Source organism: Camarhynchus parvulus, chromosome 6 (assembly GCF_901933205.1).
Source record: "Camarhynchus parvulus chromosome 6, STF_HiC, whole genome shotgun sequence".
Classification (NCBI taxonomy): Eukaryota; Metazoa; Chordata; class Aves; order Passeriformes; family Thraupidae; genus Camarhynchus; species Camarhynchus parvulus.
In genome coordinates, this window is record NC_044576.1 from 3,811,374 (window position 1) to 3,817,473 (window position 6,100).

Below are 6,100 nucleotides of genomic sequence, written 5' to 3' on the forward strand. Positions count from 1 at the left end.
GTGACCCCCTTCCCTAAAGGAATAAACAGGAGATTTGGTGTCTGGGCTTTGGACGGTTCTTGTGGGTTCTCTCCAATTCCAGGTGATTCCATGATGTTCCGGGATGGTTTTTTTGGTCACTGCTGCCCTGTGGGTGCTGCTGGTTGTCATTTGATGTGCAAAGATCGACTCCCTGGGAAGTTTTGGCTTTTCCCTGCAGCTGTCTCCTCAGTCAAGTGGTTCCTGTCCTGGCCAGGCCAGATTTCAGCTGATTCTTATTGTAATGATGATGTAAATTCTTCTTTAGTCATTAAACCTGTGCCTGTTGATGGTGAATAGGCTCTCCTGGAGGGAATTAGATGGAAATCAGTAAGAACTGAATTAATGAGTTAGGCCACCCAGAGTCACCTACAGGTGGGTCACCAGAAGGGTTTGTGGTTCCTCTCCAACCCACACAAGAGTTCATCCAAGCACAGAATGAAAATACCATTGCAGGGCACAAGGACAGTGCCCAAACCTGTTGGCTGAAAGGGTTTCACCACAAAAAATTCACCACAGGAATGAAGAGGATCTTCCCAGGAGGGTTTCAGAGACGCCTGGACAAAGCCATGACCACCCTGACCCAGTGCTGGTGGCAGGTCCCTGCTGAGCACTGCCATAAGTGGGAACTGCTCCACAATCCCTAAATCTCTGCCCTCTGTAAGTGGTAGAATCAGGGGCCACAGGGAGAATAAAACATATTTCAGGTCTGGGTTTAGGATTCTTGTAGGGCCTGACAGCTAAACAACAGTAAATGTTTAATAAGCTCCAATAATGTGTACCAATTTTGTATGCAATCTCCTTAATTCTTCAGAGAATCATCAATCAGATAATTTTGCCTCTCTTTAAAATCAGTAGGAGAGGATGAATTATTCATTTCCAAGCAGCTGCAATCAGTCTCAGAGATCCCCATCTGGACGAGCTCAAAGCAGTTGCAACACTGAGTCAGGAAAAAGAGAGAGCTTTGAAAGAACATCACTGGGAATCAAATCCCTGGGGATGCTCCTGATGTCCTGCCCTAATACCCCCCCCAGCCATCCCACTAACAGAAGGGTTTTTTTTTTTCAGTAGGTGTTTTTCTCACATGTTTAGGACACGTTTAAGCAAGCCAAGCTGAGTTGCACATTAAAATATTTACCCTCTAAACCATGAACATCTGACTTCAAAAGAGAGTTTTTAGGAAGCAGGGGAAGAGGGAGTGCTGAAAGCCAGAATTAGGATATCTGGAGAGCCCCTCGTGCCCCAGGGCAGGTGCCCTTGTGAGACACCTCGTGTTTATTTGGCTGTCACCAGTGAGCAGAATTTAGGGAGCATTTCTGGGGGGATTTTCACCATATTTTGTGCGTAGAAAACTCTCTGGGAGAGAAGCCCTTGCTTTTATTTGCTCTGTAACAGCATGGTGGCTGTTGGCAGGGAGTAACCAGCAGCCCTTCCCTGCTTCCCTGCACGCTTCTTTGGGATGCTGTGCCTGGATCCAGCAGCCACTAGGTGCCAGTGCTGTTTTACACGAGAACAAGCTCGAGCCAAAGCCTAGGAAAAAAAAAAAAAGAATTTTCCAGGAATTTGGGCGCCTCGCCAGCTGTTAAATATAGCACTCACTACTCCTCACAGTTGCTCGTCCCTCTCCCCTCGACGTGGAGCCATTTGTGCCCTGCTACGTGCTGGGGAGAAGGGCAGGATTCCACCTTTGTTTTATTTTGGTTGGCTTGGGATATGAAGTCCCAGGAACTCGGGAAACTTGTGGCGGCAGCCCGAGCTGCTGTGCACGACTCGAGCGCTCCCTCCTGCACATCGTGTCCCTTCCCAAATTCACCAGCAGGATTAGGAGATGCTAATTTGGGATCTGACCCCAGGCCCTGGGGGAGAGGGGAGAATCCTCTGCAGGCTTTGATGATTCTCTGAAGAATTAAGGAGATAGCATGCAAAATTGGAGCTTATTAAGCATTTACAGTTGTTTAGCTGTCAGGCCCTACAAGAATCCTAAATGCAGGATTTGGGGTTTGTTGGATCCTCTGGTTGTCTGGGGTTTTTTTCCAGCATCCCACAGAGGGTATTTATGTGCAGTCTATCTGCAGCTCTCTGGTTTTTAACATCTCCACAACCAGGGTTGGATATACATGAGGTGGAGCTGGGGACCAAGGAATGTCACTTTTCCAATGTTTACTCCTTCAGCAATCCCAAATCTGGATGGGCACAATCCTGTGGATAGCTGGAGCCAGGCCAGGATGAGGCTCTGGGCATGGAGAGGAGTTTGAGGGGTCCAGGGAGAGAGCAGCTCACCCCAAGCATCCCCAAAGGACAGGGCTTGGTGGGCAGAGGCTCTCTAAGCCCCCGCCAGCACTTAAAAAAGGACAGCTGAGAACTGGAATTTTATCCAAGACTGATATTTTGGGGGACACAACAAAGAAAGAGCAAGAAAGGAACATCCATCCCATCAGAGCACCACGAGTAGCACCAGGGCCAGGCTGACCCCCAGTTAGTGACCAGTAGGGACTGGTGACCCCTGAGTGGGATGTCACCTTCAAAGGTCGTTTGGTTTGGGGCTTTTTTCCCCCAAAAAGGGGAAATCCAGGTAGGTATGTGATGGAGCAATGAGATGAGATGGTCCCTGGGAGATCAAGGTGGGAAAAGGGAGCCATGCAAGCTCCAAGGTAAGGCAGATCCCTTTGAAAGTCACATTATCCCATGGACTGAGGGGGTTTCAGTGGGACATGGGAGTTTCCCTGTGGGATCTTCCAGGGTCTGGCCAGCTCCAAACACAGAGTTGTGTCACCCTCAGAGATGTTTCATTCTTACTCTGCACCTCAGAAGAGAGGCCCTGTGTTGTACAGACCTCCAGGAAGGCGCTGGCTGGAAAAAGGGAGATGGAAAATGCAGTTTTTGTACCCCCTGCCTTGCCAGCAGCCAAAGATGAGGCCATCTGCTGATTTTTCTGGGCATTGATCTCATCCCTACATCTCAAACTTGTCTTAAAGTTGGTGGCGGAGGGTGGATATGGTTTTTGGCTTTGTCTTGCTCTCCACTGGGAACCCACATCTTTACAAATGGGAAATAATGTTTTCTTTAAGTTGGGCTGTGTGGTTTGAGATTCCTTGGAAAACCATCCTTGCTCTCCCAAGCTGCTGCTGAGCAAAGAGGGAATCTCAGTTGTGCCAGGGGGCAAATGTTACAGCACAACAGCAAATTCTCCATTGCCCTGGTTTTTGGAGGAAATGAAAGCAGGACACCAGGAGAAGCTAATGAGGGAAATAATAGGGCTGGCAGAGCTGCTGGAGCCCAGAGTACAGCTGACCTCTTTGGAAGAGCAATGTCAAGCTATTTTGGCAAAATCTCTTTTGGAGCGGCAGGGAGGCCTTGGCTTGTGTCATCAGTAGCAAGGTACCAGAGCTTCCCCCATTTTTGGGGTTTAGGATGTGTCTGGAAAGGTGCAAACCCAGAACCCCTCGTGCCAGGAATTGCTGTTTCTCAGTCATTTAGCTATGATGGTCTTCCAAGGAGCAGGGGCTCATCTTAAAAAAGATTTACCTATCAGTGACCTGGCAACAGGCTCTTCTCAAGGTGGGGCCAATCTCTCACTGCCCTAAATCACAGATCTCCACATTTATCTCTTGTTTTTGCTTGGTGTTTTCTCACTATCAATACAACCCCCAAAAAACTCCACAGGGATCAGGTAAGGAACAATTACCACTGCAATAAATTCACAGGAAACCCAATTCCTGTAGCACTGACAGGTAAATGATTACTGACCAAAGAAGTGCTGGGAAAAGAGGCCAAGAACCCCTTGATTTTTCTCTTAGAAGTGCAGAAGTACAAAACCTGCCCATTTTCTGCTGTGTGTGCTTGGTGAGGGTCACCAAAGTGCATATGGAAAACACTTCTGAACAGCTTGTGACCCTGCCAGTGTGACCTGGGATCGATCCCTCTGGAGCAAAGAGTGCTCCTGTTTACCACAGATGTATACAAGGACTGAGGCTGGTGTTTAAAAAGTTTTAATGATATTTCAAAGTCCAGTGAATGTCCTGGGATTACTCTAAAATCACAGAGTTGCTTCACAGAATTTAGTCCTGGCTCTAATTTGTAATGGATGATTGAGATGCCATTTTCCCCTTCATTCCCTTTAAACATACATGATTGTCCTCCAGTAAATGGAAATTGTGATTTTTCGCTACACTTCACAGTGTTAAAACTCTATACAAACCTTGTACTACTCGTACAAAAATAAGTGCTTCATGCACACATTTGTAATACTGCTTCTTGCCTTTTGCTTTGACATCTTTCTGAACTTATATAAATAGCTGAAAAAGCAGACTAAACTTACTGAACATGGAAAGTGAGAAACACTTTCTGCCAACGGTTTGAGAGACTCTCCTGGCTATGTTTCCTCGTTGGCAAACACCACTTAAAGACATATACAGAAGAGAAAAAAAAAAGCCACGAAATCCATAACACTCTCAGTTATTTGGCCCTCTGTGACCAGGTTTGTCCTTTGCTGTGAAGCCAGATGTGGCCAGCAGCAGCCACAGAGGGCTTGTAATACCTTTAGGGTCACTCTAATAAGCTACTTTATAAATAGGAGGGGTCTAATGGGATCGCAGACTGTACAGCTGATGGGGTTTGTTCCATTCCAGGGGAAACTGAGTCAGAAGAGGAGAGAAACACTTGGTTGCTGCAGTCACCATCTTGTCACAGACCCTGGTGCTTTGCACAGCTTGGGGGATGCACAGGAAATGCTCCCCTTGGAATGGCTTCTACTCTGCCACATCACAGCATTTAAAACAGCTGAAAAATCTGGGGCTGGATCTGCTGGGTGTCATCAACCCAGCTGGAAATTCCTCCTCCCCAGAGGGTCCTTTCGAATAAATTCAAGTTTTCTTAGTGGGCATCACCGTGTAGGATTTAGGATACAGGATTAATGTGTCTGCTGCAGTTATCCAGCACTGGATTCCTCCTATATCTCCATAGTATCATTGCTCCTGCCTCGATCCCATGGCAAAAATAAGTGGATAATGCCCCTGCTGTACACCAAAGGATGCTTCCAGCATCCCCAAAGGGGTCAAACACAACACCAACACTGGTGCTCTCCAAATTAAGAGGTGCCTTTACTGCTGGCATGATCCCTCTTCCACTAAATTAATTTTTGCTGGAATCAGAGCAGGCAGCAACCTTGATTTAATGTGTAAAGGCAGGCAGGGCTCTGTCCAACCTGGGAAAATGTTCTTTGGATATAATTTTATTCCTGTCGAGGTGCCTGCTATTACTGGGCCATGGCTGTGAGCTCTCATGCTCTAATTAAGTAGGGAATTGGCCTTAATGAATAGCACTTTTCTGCTCCTCAGGCTTAAAAGTTTCCCTATTTTTCAGTGAATGTGCCATTTGATGAGAAGCAAAAATACACTGGTATTTGCTGATTTTTGGATATGGCTGGGAGGGAGCAATGTAAGAGGGAAAGCTCTGCTGAATTCTTGTGCCCTGCTTTAAAAATAAAATTAGCATGGAAAGGAAACCTGTTAAAAATTAGCCTCTTGGGCTGGGCAAAAATATTTAGGATGAATGTTTTTTTGCCTTGGCAAAGAAGAATTTCAAAGAGCCTTGAGATGCCCCATGCTGGTGGGATCAGGGGCAGGGAGAGGCAAACTCATGTGGCCAAGGGGCACCTCTGCTCTGGCCTGGGAAACTTTGGGGTGGATGCAGGAGAATTCCTGGTGCACAGAGGGGTTTGCTGGGCCACCCCATCCTTCCCCAGTCCTGGTCACAACAGCCACGGGACCAACTGTTTTCAGCACAGGTAAACGCACACACAATAGGTGTATAAATATATATACATATAAAAATATATATATACACCTGAGAACCTCTCATTTCCTGGGCTGAGCTTTTGCTTTCTAGTGTGAAAATCTGACTTTGCACCATTTAAAAAAAATTTCTCCTCCCCCTGCCCTGTTACAAAACTAAAGACCTCCAAGCCTGAAACTCCGACTAAAATGAACCTTAGGCCACAGATTAGCTTAAAATCATGAGGGTGTTGAATTACCAGACTGAGATTGCTTTTCTTTGCCTTTCTGCCTGTGCTGGGTTTAAGGGA